The sequence below is a fragment of the Marmota marmota genome, unplaced genomic scaffold, assembly GCF_001458135.2.
Source record: "Marmota marmota marmota unplaced genomic scaffold, marMar, whole genome shotgun sequence".
NCBI lineage: Eukaryota > Metazoa > Chordata > Mammalia > Rodentia > Sciuridae > Marmota > Marmota marmota.
Window position 1 is genome coordinate 5892954 of NW_025999991.1, and position 15459 is coordinate 5908412.

Consider the following 15459-nt stretch of genomic DNA (forward strand, 5'->3'; position numbering starts at 1 on the left):
AAAAAAAAACCAAAAAAAAAAAAAAAAAACAAAAAACAAAACCCAGTTTAAAAAAAAAAAAAGACTGGTATGGAGCTAGGAAGCTTTTGAATTTAAAGGTTTAAGGGCCATGGTTCCAGAATCTCCAGTTTGGGAAACGTCAGGTTTTGGCAAGGATTGAAGAAATGCCTCCCGCCTAGGTTTATGTGTCTGCTCCTCTGAACCTCGGGGCTCCTGGAGCGCTTTGGCACCGCGCTGATTTATTAAAACATCGGCTCTAAGCTCTAACGACCTGGGTAGACGCGCCGGGTTTCCCAGTTGCGCCTGCAGCAAGGGCGAGACGCACAGGCACGGACGCGGGGCGCCACCTATGGGTGTTGGTGCCTCCCTGCCGCAGGCTGCGGACAAGCGGACTCAGGCAGAACCTTGGGGGAGACCTAGGGACAAGGATGGGGATTGCGGATAGTCTCCGTTCTCCCCTAAATGCAGTGCTTGCCTCTGCAAAAACACAAAAACAATATGTAGAATTATTTCCAGTAACCTTCAACTATCTTTGCCTGCGACCAAAAAAGATAAAAAGTGAGGGGGGCAGCATTTTCATTTTTCAGATCTTTACCACTGACAGACTCTGCCAAGATGATAGTCGCTGCAGTCAGATTGTCTTGGGTTCTACACAAGGTTTGCACGGACTACTGGCTAATAGTGCATACCACCCTTAAACAAAGGCAGTACAGTCTTTAAATGGCACTTTATAACCTGATTTTTTTTTTTAATATTGGTCTTTGGCTTGCATAATAATGTCTTTTCTGATAGGCTGATCAGAGATGAACCCCAAGTCTACCAACGCAGTTCATTAGAACTGAACGAATGCATTTCTTATTCTTCCAGAATTTAGACGGAACCTTCTTTCCTTTGAAGATTTAGGCAATACTTGGTTCCACTCTAAAAAAATGTGTCTCTTCAGGTAAGCCTTCAGAAGGCCTTTTCTGCTGGCTTTCTCGGGCTGCTCTCTGTCTTAGAATAGAACTAGCTGTAAGGCCTGTGCTGTGATGAAGCAGTCCACGTCTAACCCGTCCAGCTGGAATGGAAGGCTAGGGCAGAGCGAACTCACAGTGCATGGTCAGGTGAGGCAAGCCATTTCCTGGGGGCCAAAGGATATTACAAGAGCCTATGAGTTAAATATATTCTATTGACATAATTTCCAAAACTGTACAGACTACAAAAGACTCCATAATCTGTCATCCCCCTAAACTATATCCACTAAAATCCAGACTACACTAAAACATTTTATTCATATATTGGTTGTGTACACTGGGCTTTGTGGGAAGTTTTTTTTCTAGGACACTACTGGTTGCTAAGTTTTACTCTCGTTTCTGTGAGTTTAACACAATGGAAATATCACCTTACTATTCCAGTAGCACATTATTTCAGATACTTCAACATTTCATCAGTTGATAGTCTCTTATTGTCAAAATAAACACAACTCTATCAGATCATTACCGAGAGTACTGATTCGGGTGCAAGACTAATTAAGAAAGGGTACTAGATCCATGAAAGAAATGTGAGGCATAGACTGATTGTTAGAGCATTTGGGGATGCTAATTAAGTAGAGGTATGAAAGTCATACCTCTGAAAAAAAATTTAAGTAACAACGAACAACTTTCTTAAATGCCACACTATAGCATTTCTTTTAACTAATGAAAATGCAAACACACATGAACCAAATTTTATTATCAGCTTTGTAGTTAAATTTTTTTCTATGTGGCAATGAAAATCTTTAAATAATGTATTAAAAGAAACCTTTAACCTACATAATGAACTAGGTTATATAATGAAAACAATAAGCATTGTTATATAATGGGAAAAAACAGGTTAGGTTTGAATTTAAGTTTCAGATTATATTTATAAGGAAGTTAGTAGAGGTGAAAGGCAACAGAATGACAAATAAATGTTTATTGATTCATTGATTTATTAGTTATTCCACTTATAATAGTGGGTCAAGTGATAGAATTTTAGCTTGTAAATGTTCAGAAAAAAAATTGGAATATAACTAAAATATAAGTCAAAACTTTTTCAGTTTTCTCAGCAACTGATTTTTGTCCTCTTTTCATGTTACCATTAATTTCTGCTCTCAGTGCTAGGACATTAGTAGTAGACTCCACTCTCTAAATTCATGGACATCTATTACTATAGACAGTAATCACAGTGTCAACCACATATTGAACACCTGTCATGTGTCAGTTACTTCAGCATGCCCTTTTTATAGGCTACAAAATACAGCTTTACACCCACCCTGTGGGAGAGACAGATGGTCATACATAGCTGCAGTGAAAGTGTTCTGATGTTAAAAATAAAGTGTGGGAGAAGAGGCTGGGATAATTCTAGTTCTCTTCCTTTCAATTGTCCAAAATATTTATCTCTCGTAGATTTTAAATTTGTCTTATTTGGATAGAACCCATTACTGAAATGCATTTAGTGTGCATTATAGTTTTCTCTTAATTCTTTAAATTACTATGTCATATTTATGATTTTGATCTAGATGTGTCTTAAAAATAATCTATCATCAATTTCACACTCAGGGACATTAAAGCCATAAACGTAATTTGACAAACATTAGCATGAATAAAAAATAATTTTCTAAAATTTTTAGCAAATATATAGTCTAGAGGGTTATTAAGATATGGAAAATATATAATAAAATATAGGGCAAACTCTGGTGATTCATGATAAATTGTTTAGATATGCACATTGATATTTCTCAGTGAAATAAAAATATTACTGAAGTGCCCGCTAACTTAAAAATGTATCACATCAATGAAAAGTATAAAAACTCAAGGCTAGTGTGTGATTTTGTATAAAGTAATAGGAACATAAATAAAATTCTTTAAAAATTGTCATCAGTTCTAAATCAGTCACTGTATAATAGAAAGAGCAAGAAAAGTTTATGTTTATGAGCAATTGGTTTGTGTTTATTGACTGAAATTTCAAGTAATCATAACATCTTGGCCAAATTAGTGTAATAATTGTTGATTCTGTTAAAAATTTAGGCTGGTTGAGCTCAGGTCAATGGTGACTGTTCATATCATAATGGTCACATTGTGCTAAACGAATCATCACTGCCACTCCACAACATGCTGAAATATTTTCACAGACCTTCTAACAGTTATTTTTATGGCACACATGTCAACATTCAATAAACATTCTTTAAAAATATGATTTTAAAAATTTCCTTTTATTAGCAAAGTGACCATATATAGAGGAAACTTGACCACAATGCAATAATACGTCAATATTGTGAAACGAACATACTGAGCTATAAAAGGACACTTATTAAATTCTTCCTTTTGACTTTTTTTTTAAGTCTGGTTATCGTCTCTCTGGGGATGAACATTAGGGTCTGAGACACCTGGTGCGGCTGGGGAATTGAAAGCACATAAGTAACCCATGTGCATGTGCGTTTCCTGCAGTGCCCAAGCTGCTTCTTTGTGTGTGTGTGTGTGTGTGTGTGTGTGGTGCTGGGGATTGAACACGTGAAGCAAGCACTCTACCAACTGAGCTATATCCCCAGTGTTCCTTCATTCTTAACATGGCACAACTTGAAATTCATGTACAAGGAAAATTAATAGCTTTGTGGATTTCTAATATTTGAAATATGGAACACCTACAGACAAGGAACTATTGGTTAGGAAAGAAACGATTTATCTTTATACTTTGGAGTTATTTCTCAATGTCCTATTTAATCCTAATATTTAAATGCCTCTATTTCATGGTAGCAAGTGTCTCTATTAATTTACCAAATCGGCTCAAATGCCTAACGTCTGTCATTTCAGTCCTTTCAAAATAAAATAATTTACAAACAAGGACACCATCTGGCAACTTTTATTTCTCAATGAGAGATAGTTATTTCCTAGATAAAACTTCCTTCTGCAAATTGTTGCTTAAAAAAATAAATTCTACTGGTACAAAAAGTAGTAGAAAAACATTATTATATGCCTGACACGGTAGCATGTACTTGTAATCCCAGCAGTTAGAGAGACTGGGGTACAAGGATCGCAAGTTTGAGGCCAGCTTCAGCAGCTTAGTGAGGTCCTAAGCAATTTAGAGAGACCATGTCTCAAAAGAAAAATAAATAAATAAAAAGGGTTGGGATGTGAGTCAATGATTAAGTGGATCTGGGTTCAATACCTAATATCAAAAAGAAAAGAAAAGAAAATCACTAGAATGTAGCGAAAGTAGTTCCTAAATTTTTATTTAAATATTTTTTCTTTTATTATAATTGTGTTTCAAAAAATATTATATGTGGTGATATAGATTAAAGTGTATTTCCCTCTAAAGGGTTCCCCTATAGGAATAAATGATGAAAGTATTTTGTATTTATAATTGTTTAATAATGCTTTCAGTACAATCATTTTGGAGTTAACTTTAACGGCATTTAAGATTAATAATTTTATAACCATTTTGGGTTCTGGAAATACGTTTTATTTTACGATCATCATTTAACATAGAAACCATTGCTTTGCTCTTTGTCACTACTGAAAAATATCCCTGCATCCTCGAGAAACACGGGATCATAGAATATGATGGAATCGGAGGAGAAAAGAGTCGAGAGTGTAGGGGAGAACCAGCTAATCAGTTCTGTTTTATTATTTTAACTGTTCTGTTAATTATACAATGATGTGATAACTCAATACCTATATTCAGTGTGGAATGATCATTCAGGATAATTAATATTTCCAGCTCTTTAAACATTTTTAAAATTTTTGGCTTACATATAAAAATTGCACATATTTATGGGGCAAGTGATATTTCAATGTATACAATATTGTAGGATTAGTTGCTTTTGAAGAAGGTTTCAGATCTGATTATGGTGGTGGTCTCTGGTGGTGCTGATCCAGAGAGCTCAATAAACTTTGACTAAGCCTCCTTCCACTGCCTTAGTGACTTGCGGGTCAATACGCTGGACTGGATGGGAGGGAGTCCTTTAACCCAGCCTGCAGTAGATATGACGTATGAATTGCCCAGACCTGCGTGAGGACCTGTAGTGTTGTTTCAGAAGACACTGGTAACGCTGATTACTCCAGGATTGGTATTAAGTCTGGATCTTTGGAAATAGAGCATTATAAAGAAGTGTTAAGTAAGCACTCATAGGACTGTTCTGTGCTAATTTTGAGCAGCTTGAAGGCCCAAGCCAAGAATAGCTGGAGATCCCCTGGGAGCCCTTCCACAGAAGTAATGGTTAAAACAGCCATTGCATACTGGTCCTGTCTGTCAGAGAAATGTGGTTGCCCTGTGCACAGAGATCAGAGTTCAGGAACAAATCTATCTAAGAAGCAGTTCTGGATTTGAAAATGCCTGGGCGTTTGTGCAGGCAGCAAGCTGGCGAGGGCTGCGCCCAACTTCTGACCACATGCCTGCACCAGATCTGCTCCATGATCCTCTGCACACCCTGTCACTGGGTTTCCTCACTATAAACTCATATGGCCCTGGGAGTTGTGTGTTGACACAGGACCCACACAGGAAAGGAGGACAGTAAAACTGAGGAAGAGGATCATATATGCCTGTACTTCCCAAGCTATAGTGAATGTGTGAATCTCTGGATATCTTGATAAAATGCTGGGATGGGGCCTGACACCCTATCTTCCAAATTAGATTGCCGCTGATACTGATGCTGTTGGTCCGCAGACTACAGATCTTCAAGTAGCAAAGATTCATTCTTCTGTTCTTGTGGGGACATTAATCGACACCTGAAAATTATTTTTAAGGTTCAATACTAAGACATCTGAGAGGAGAGTGTACTTAAATAGAATCAGCTTACATTGGAAAATGCCCTGGTGATCAGCTGGTAAACCCAGGAGCCAATATCCAGGAGTGTGACTGAGCACCTCCTCTGTTTCATCAGCACCTCCTGAAGCTATTTTCTCAAGTTGGATGTGCTATATTCTGTGTACATGGCTCAAAAAGAAAAGAAGGTTTGTATTAAAATCTGTTTGTATTAAAATCTGTTCAAAGTTTGTTCGTTTGTTTTATACTTGTCTAAATATGATTTGGGCAAGGCAAATCAAGGATATTTGAGAATCGAAGAAAAACATTCACTAAATGTATTTTTTAATTGGCAGCTGGGGACAGTTTATCACCTGTATTAGATTGTTTTATCGTAAGTTACTCCATCATTATAATGGAAGGAGTTTTAGTTCAAATGCAGATTACTAAGCACATGCCTACTTACGGTTTATAATGTATTTGTAGTAACCCTCTGGCTTCTGAGTCAAAGGGTTTTATGGTTCCTGAGAACAACAGTGAAGAGGATAGTGAGATTAATATTTGGATCTGCTAAGAAGTGGCAGAAACAGAAAACCTGTATGCAAATACAAAAGAAAATATTCTCCTGGTTATAATATAAAAATATTATGCTTCATATGAAACTGGGGCTTTCCTTACTCACTGACAGAATGAGGAAGTTAAAAATTTACTTTAAAAAAAGCAAAATGTGAGGAATATTCATCCCTTGGCAGATTGACGGAATTAGTGTTTGATAAATCATTGTACTGACTTCTCATGATAATCTACAAGAAAGCATATTGATTTCCCTTCAGGATTCTCATCACCTCCAATAAACACAAACATTTGTTAAATTTCTAATATATCTGAGACCTAGCACCATTATTTCTCCTGAGGAAACTTTAACCACACAAAGAGGAAAGGAAGAACTCAATGAATCAAAATGCAAAAAAGTATAGAAAGAGCTGACTGAACGTGTTGATGTGTCAGAGGACTGAGAGTTAAATATAAGATCTGTCACTCTGGGGTAGGGTATGTGGAGAAGACAGACTTTAGGAAAAGACGACAAAAAAAAAACCCATTCATGATGTGATACTGAGATTGTTTCCTAGACTTTGAACCCTATGCAACTAGAAATATATTTACATAGCTTTCAAAAATACAAAAATAAAAAGTTCTCATTGTGGGAAGTACCATCCCATAAATGGCTTTACTTGACAGAGAATGTTTTCCAATAGTTTTGTGAATCCTTTACATGATTTAGAGAAGTTTATACTGAATATTGAAGTTTACATTTTGATTTAACTCATGACATTATTTAAGATCTTCTGTATAGAGCAATTGAAATAATAGACTAATGCTAATAAAATCATGACATTTGCAGGTAAATGGATAGAGTTGGAGAATATTATGGTAAGCCAACACCAAAAAACCAAATAGCAAATGTTTTTTCTGATATGAGGATTCTGATCCATAATGGGTATGGAAGTGGGGAGCATGGGAGGAATGGAAGGACTTTAAATAGGGCAAAGGAGAGGGAGGGGGAGGGAGGGCGTCTGAGGGTAGGAAAGATGGTGGAATGAGATGGACATCACTACCCCAAGTACATGTATGAAGACACAAATGGTGTGACTCTACTTTGTGTACAACCAGAGACATGAAAAATTGTGTTCTATATGTGTACTATGAATTGAAATGCATTCTGCTGTCATGTATAACAAACTAATAAATAAATAAAGGTCTTTCCTTTAATCTTATTTTTTGGTGGTTTAATTAGTGAGACCTTTATTTATTTATTAATTTGTAAGTGCCATGATTTTATTCTCTTTTAATGCTCAATAATATTCCATTGTGTGTATATATATCACAGTTTATCCATTCATCTACTGAAGGGCATCTAGGTTGGTTCTACAATTTATCTACTCATAGAAAATTTCATATTTTCATAGAAAATGCATTAGTGAATTGTGCTGATATAAACATTGATGTGGCTGCATCCCCGTGTATGCTGATTTTAAGTCCTTTAGGTATAAACCAAGGAATGGGATAACTGGGTCAAATAGTGGTGCCAGACCAAGTTTTCCAAGGGATCCATACTGCTTTCCATATTGGCTGCACCAGTAATTAGTAAGATCTTTTGTTCTTAATTTCTGATTTTTTTTTTTTTACTTATTTAAAACTTTTAACCATTAGGCATTTCTGAAAGTGAACATGAAGGTTCAAGATAAGAGTCACTTGATATTGCTGTTTGATGAGCAGCAGAATCAATTTTATCACTTTGCAAATATAGGAATCTCAATAAGCAAAGACACATTGCTGGATGTGTTGAAAATACGCACAAGAGTGTGATCATTTGGTGTTCAGAGGTCTCCATTGACCCTAGCCTGGTCCAGGAGAGACTGTGGTGCAACCCTATTTGGAGCCCATTTTAACCCTGTGCTTCCATTTGCCAGCTACCATCAGAGAGGACTAAGTCTTCCCTGAAATAGAATCAAATAAAAGAGAGAGAAGATGGGAGGGGAGGGGATGGGGATAGTAGAGGATAGGAAAGATAGCAGAATACAACAGTTACTAATAGGGCATTATGTAAAAATGTGGATGTGTAACCAATGTGATTCTGCAATCTGTGTACGGGGTAAAAAAGGGAGTTCATAACCCACTTGAATCTAAAGTATGAAATATGATATGTCAAGAGCTATGTAATGTTTTGAACAACTAATAATAAAAAAAAAGATTCAAGAATTGGATAGACTGAAAATTTTACCCGGCCTTCCAAAGTGGAAGCTCTGCCTTTACTTGTGGCCTCCAAGTCTACGCCATCCCGGAAGCCACTCTGTGTGAACACAGGTCAGGACGTTTTCCATAGAAATGAAGGGTCCTGGCTGTTCATAGGGGACAAGTTTTGAGGTTGCTGAGCTCTGCACATAGCATGAATTTATATGAATGCCACTATCTATGTAAAGCACATTCATCACATAGCAATATTAATTAGCGTGCCTCATTTCATTAAAGAAATAAATTGTTCTACTCTTCTCGATCACCTTGGGCAAAAAGCTGAACTGAAGCTCAGTTTAGAAGGGTAGCGTTCTCTCTTGTGATTTGCGGATTGTACAGCTGTGCTGATTTTTCATTTAAAAAAGTCAACGGTTGCTTTTGGAGTTTTTGTTTATTTGGTTTGGGGAAATTATTATCCTGCTCCTCTATGTTCTTAGAATTTTTTTCTCTAATCCGTTTTGTCAGTGTTTTCTGAATCGTACAGCAGATTAACGTGTGCAGCAGAGAAATGGACATTTTTATTTGAAGATTTAATCAAAGAGACTTAAATTAACCTATAATACAAATATCTAATGCTGCATACTACGTAACACTTTATACTTTTCAAAATGTATAAAAATCAACAAACTGCCTCCTGTAATGGGTCATTCGAAGCAACCTTTTGCTGTAACACAGAGGCTAACATTCTTGATGATGGAAAAATAAAAACAGAACTGAAAAAAAGTGGAGGGGCAGCCAGGGAAACTCACATCCTTCTCTCTCAATAAAGATGTTGAGAAGCTCACTAAAGTAAGGGAAAAGGCCATTGTCTCTTTCTGAGCTTCAACACTTTGACCCAGTGGTTCACGTATGGTGACTGAGCTGGATCTCAGGGCTAGCAGCTCCAGAGGGCTGTAAATGCATATGCAAGGGCCAGTGCAGGGTTCAGATCTGCCGGCTTCCCTCAGGGGCTTCCCAATGGAAAGGAAAAAATGAGTGAAGTGCCCTTGGGCTTCATTTTCTAGACATAAAAGGGAAATAAGACACATAGCCCAGGAAAAATAAAAAGAAATCTCAACCGACAAATAAATAAACTAACAATTTAAGAAAGATAGAAAATAGGTAATTGATAGGTGGATGATTGACAAATGACATATGATAAATGAAAGGGCGAGAGAGGTATATGAGAGGGAGAGAGAATGAGTTAGGGTTGGGTTCTGAAATGTCCCCCAGAGACCACAGGCCAAATGCCTGTGGTGCTGTTGGAAGGTGGAGGCCCCTTTTGGGCTGGAGCCTGGAGGTCGAAGTCAGTTCCTGAAGGAGGCCCTTGGAGGCCATGTTGGCATCTGGCCTTCCTCTCTCCTCTTTCCTTCCTAGCCAGAAGACGGTGAGTGGTGTCCTTGGCCATGTGCTCTCCAGTGGGATGCTCTTCCTTGCCACAAGCCCAAAGCCACAGGGCCAAGAGAACAGGGACTGAAACCTCTGAAACCTGCAGCCAAACAAAACTTTCCTCCTTTTAAGTTGTGTATCTGTGGCATTTTGTCTCCGTGACAGAAGGCTGAATACCAGACAGAGTATTTACATGCTACATAGAGTTCACGTGTGTGTGTGTGTGTGTGTGTGTGTGTTTCAAGAAAGAATAACTCAATAACAATTTCTTTTGATGAAAACTGAATAGAAAATATGTCTTGGTGATCTGAAGCTTAGATAATCTTTATGCTTGAATAATTTCAGAGAGAACAACCAATTTACTACTGAGTAGATACATAATCTAACAGCAAGAGAACTACTTAATCAGGGTCACAGGATTTGGGATGTTACAGAGTAAGGGAAAAATTATAGGCCATAATGCAAGTCTACTCCAGAAAACAACAAAAACACCGTACACTGACAAAGAAGGAATGCTATCAATTCTGATTGATGTTGTGAACTGGAACAAAAGGTCTCGATGGAGAGAAATTGGAAACACTTGGCTAAAATGAGATTTGAAGACAACTGTCTGATTCATTTTTCAGCTTTCTGCCTGTCCCTCATTACCATGCCTCAGTGCAGTTTGATTATATTACTAGGGAAGTGCATATTTCTGTAATGAAGAAATATTATCATATCCTTTGGTTCTCAATCCTGCAGGGAAAGAATTAATAACTAATCACATAATCTCTTCTATAATTTATCTTTCATAATCCTTAGAGTGTAACATGACTAATAATGTTAAAGGAAGTAAAAATCATAAGACTATTAACAGTTGTTGTTTTCATTACCCTGTTATTGTTTGGGTTCGACTGTGATAAAAGCAGTCAATTTGAAACGTGTAATAAAATTTGAAATCCATTATGCCTGATTTACCTAGAGGATGTTCAGAAGAAAGTGGGAAAAATAATTTTTAAAAGAAAATAAACATTTTTTTTGCTGGCCCTTTGGATTTCTGTCAAAGAAATGAATATGATAAAAAGAGTTTGAAAATGATGATTTCTAAGATTACTTTATGCAGGGACATTGCTCCCTTTCCTTTCAAGTTTCAAGTGTTAGAATTAAGTCCCAGAGTTCAAAATTACTATCAGAAGTGGTACATTTTATTTTAATTAACCTGATTTAATCTTTCCACAATGAATATATTTATCATTACATTAAATTGTATCTTATAAATATATACAAATATAAGTTGTCAATTAAAAAGAAGTGCTACATATTAAATGTACCATTTAATATCCTCAGGTTAGTAGAATGGTTCCTATGCAACTGAGTGTATTAAATGAGATTGGCACAAAGTTCTTTTGAGCTTAAATAACTCACCAAATAAATGAAATCAATGCCTTCAAAGGAAAAGATAAATAAACATTGAGCAATAAAAGAATTTCAGTTGTCAAAAAGTTAAATATGATCTTGAAATGTTCTAGGCCAAAATATCAGGGAAAACCTTGAAAAAATTTAGGAGTGAGAGAAGGAGATTAAGTCTCATCTGGCACCCCCACAACCTCGAGCCCTCCTTTCCCCTCCTCCTCAGTATGGAGGGAAAAGAGGAAGAATAGAAGATAAAGGTGGCGTTTATTGTCCCTTAACCCCTAATTCAGCAGATATGAAAGCTCTTAAGACAGACGCTGTGCTGAAAGTGGGGAAGGGCTTTCCTAAACTCCCCTCTCCTAGGACAGCTGCTGGAGATCAGAGAGCCCAAGACTGCCAGGCACCGGACTTCAATTTCTATTAAAAACTCATCGTGGTTTAAAGCACTCAGTTTAAGGAAACAACCTATTTCTGGAGAGAGCATTGGGGAAAGAATCTCCTATTGATGAATATGGAAGAAAATCACCATGAACGTGCAGATCTGTATGTGTGTGTGTTTAATAATCTGGCTTTTCCATTTAATTCATCATGGGCATTTTTAAAAGACTTAAAAACTCAAATCAAATTAAATAACAGTGACAATGTGGAAATCTTTCCTTCCATTGAAAGAGGAACTGTATCCAAGTAATGTGACTTGTTCACAGCCTAGGGGCAAAGTGATAATATGCCATCTACGACTCAATGAGGATCTCCTGAAGCCAGTAACACTTCTCTAATTGGTGCCCCTGGGTGAAAGGCCAGCCTGCACTTTGGGGAACCCCTTGTGGTTAAATGAGGTAGGGTGGCTTCAGGCCAGCAGGAAGTGTGGCCTCAGTAGCCACTGCTGGCAGAAACATGCTAGTGCTGAGCCACTCCCTCTCCACAGCCACTCTGTGTGGCAGGTGGCCATTGCTCCATCAGCCTGTGCCCCAGGATGCAGAGATGGGACAGAATACCTAGCTGCCTTGTAATGTGAGCAAAACTAGCCCCTGTGCTGTGAGTACCAAGGTTGGGATTGTTGAGTGTAGCAGCACACCCTGGCCTATACTGACTGGAACACATACTGCCACATTTGATCTTTTCAGCAAGGTAATAAATTTGGAATTATGATACTATTTGTAATGATGCACAAAAAATGAGAACATTTAGAGAGATAGAATAACTTGTCCAGCTTGGAAATGCCAGAGCTGGAATTCTTAACCCTGGTCTTGCTGAGAGCCATAGCCGAGTCAGAATGACGCATGGCATTTTTGCCAGAATGGAGTGGTTGAGAGGTGGCCAGCAGTCCACCTCTGCCTGCTACTTTGGAGTTCTTGAGGGGATTCCCGGGGAGTTCCCATTGGTTGGGGAAGTGCTGGAGGCGGGATTTCTGGTTGGTGTGGGGTGTGTCCAGAGAGGAGCTGCGTGGCGTTCGGGGGAGTTCCCGGGAGCGTATGTGGAGTGTGCTGGTGGAGTTCAGAAATAAAGTTTGTTCCTGCTTCAGTGGCTTGTGATTTGTGCCCAGCCAGACTGCAGCAGGATATGCCAGAGCTGGAATTCTTAACCCTGGTCTTATTAAAATGGACTTTCCATTTTTCTATCAGTGAATATTCTACCACGTAATGTAAATTTCAGTTAGTAACAGCTACTGTTTAATATAAGAGAGAAAAAAAAGGAAGGAAAGAAGGAAGGTGGGAAGAAGGAGAATTTCTTATACATGCTCTGAAAACCCATTTACTGTGAGTATGGCGGGGTTTGAGGAAGAAGTGGTCCTTTTATGTCTCTATTTCCTTTGCACAGCTGTAAACACACAGGAGAGTTATGAAATAGTGAAAAGACTACCAGTGAGATTACAGGTTCTCAGACAAAAGATACATGAAGGCTTTTCCTTGGACTATCTTGAAGGAAATAAGAAAAGTAAAAATCAAGCCAACTTAAAGCAAATTACTGACATAGATTTTGAGTGCTTCATGATGCTCAGGAGTTGAAGGCTCAGAATCATAATGGCAGATTTGAGACAAAAAGCAGGGGTCAAAAAGGAATAGTCACACCAACAGGGTAATTGTCAAGGATTTGAGATCAAAGACAAGTTGTGTACAGATACATGCTTTCAGACCACCTACCCCCAGCTGAAAATGCTTCCATCCTTGCTATACTAACATCCAAAGAGGAATTGAAGGATAAAAATGTGTTATTTTCTGTCTTTAAACTTACCTGTGTTTTGAATGCCACTACAGAACTTCTCTCCTGCAATGTACCCCACACAGCCCTGACCATTGTTTGTCATATAAACAAATAACAACATGATGGATACCATGCTTGATATTCACTTTGCTTTCTAAAATTGAATTTTAAGAACAACATCTGATTTTCTCAAAAGACAAATTCAAACTGAATGAAAATTATACAGAACAAGAGACAGAACCCGGGAAGAAGAGTGAGTAGACTGGATGGGCTCAGGATTGAGCAGCTGCAAACAGAAACAGTTGCATGAAAGGGCACCTGGGAGCAGAGAGACTCAGAAACCAACAGCCACGACTCACCTGGTGAATGGAGGATGCTGACAACTGTTAAGATTCTCAGAAAGAAGATCCATGCAAAATATGTGACTGAATAGTGGGGACATTATGGTGGCATGAGCTTGACTTTTGAGGACCCAGAGACTAAGCTTAGGCATACAGAGGGTGAACCAAGTCTATGTGACAAAGCTTCAGGAAAATCCGTGGACACCAAGGAGACAGTGTCTCTGGTTGGTAATACCATTAACACACATTCATGGTGGGAGGTATCAACACTATCCCTGTAACTCCCCTGGGGAAGGACCACGGGCTGCTCCACCTCTAGTCTCTCCTGCCCCTGCCCCAGTACCTCCTGTTACATTCTCCAGTCTCTGTCCCATACAATGATGAACTCCAACAGTGACTGTAACAGGCTGGTCAGGTTCTATGAGTCTTTCCAGGGAACTCTTGAATATAAGTGTTATTTGCGGGGGTGGGAGAGGGGGCATTTTGCACTAGCAGATGTTCTCAATGGGGGAAGGCAGGGCCTCTGCCTCTTGCTCCAGCAGCTGTCCATGCATTGAGAGGGAACAGAAGCAGTGTTCTCTACTTTCTGCAGGGGAAATTTTATGAACCCATAAAATGTATTCAGTTTAGGACCTTACAGCACAATAACACCTATGACTTCAACACATCTTACAGAAAGCATGGGAGCACTTTAGAGCCAGAAGTCACTTCATAAGTAAACCCATAAATATCTTCTATGTGTTATTGTACACATGCAGAAGGTTTTAAAATACCATTTAGAAATAAATGCTCTGAAGCAGTGTAGCCTCCACAGCCCACCATTACTCCCCTGGGCCAGCAAAATCAAGTCTTCAATGCGATTCCTCTGGGTCTCTGTGTAGTGAAGCATTTCACATTCTCTGAGCTGCACCATGGTCAGCAGTGGGGCACCCAGTGATTTCCCCTGGCACTTTGCAAGTTCCCTTCCCCTCGGAGAAGGTCCAGGTGAAGTGAATGCACAATGAGTCTGAGGAGCCTCACTTTCCCTGAACCACATGTTATGTTGAGATGTGAGGTGTCCCCGGAAGCTCATGTGTGAAACCATGCAGGAAGGTTTAGAGGTGAAATGATTGGGTTATGAGAGTCTGAGCCTATTCATTGCATTAATCCTCTGATGGGGATTGACTGGGTGGTAACTGTAGGCAGGTAGGGTAACTGGCCCAAGGCGGGTAACTGGGGGACAGCTTTGGGGTATATATTTTGTGAGCTGAGGTTAGTCTCTCTTTTCCTTTCCCCCCACCCCACCCTCTCTCTCTCTCTTTCTCTCTCCCTCTCTACATCCTGATGGCTCTGTCCCGAGCTGCTTTCCTCCACCATCCTCTTCCACCGTGATATTCTGCCTCACCTTGAGCACAGGCCAATAGAGATGGTGGCCATCTTTGGAATGAGACCTCTGAAACCATAAGCCTCAAAATAAACCTTTCCTCCTCTAATTGTTCTTGTCAGGTCTTTTGGTCACAGCCATGAAAAAGCTGAATAAAACACCATCAGGACCCTCAAAGGAAAGCCTTCCTGATCCCAGGCCCAGAGCCCATGCACAGGGCATGCCATCATGGGTTGAGAGTGATGGCTCCTGAGTTTGTGC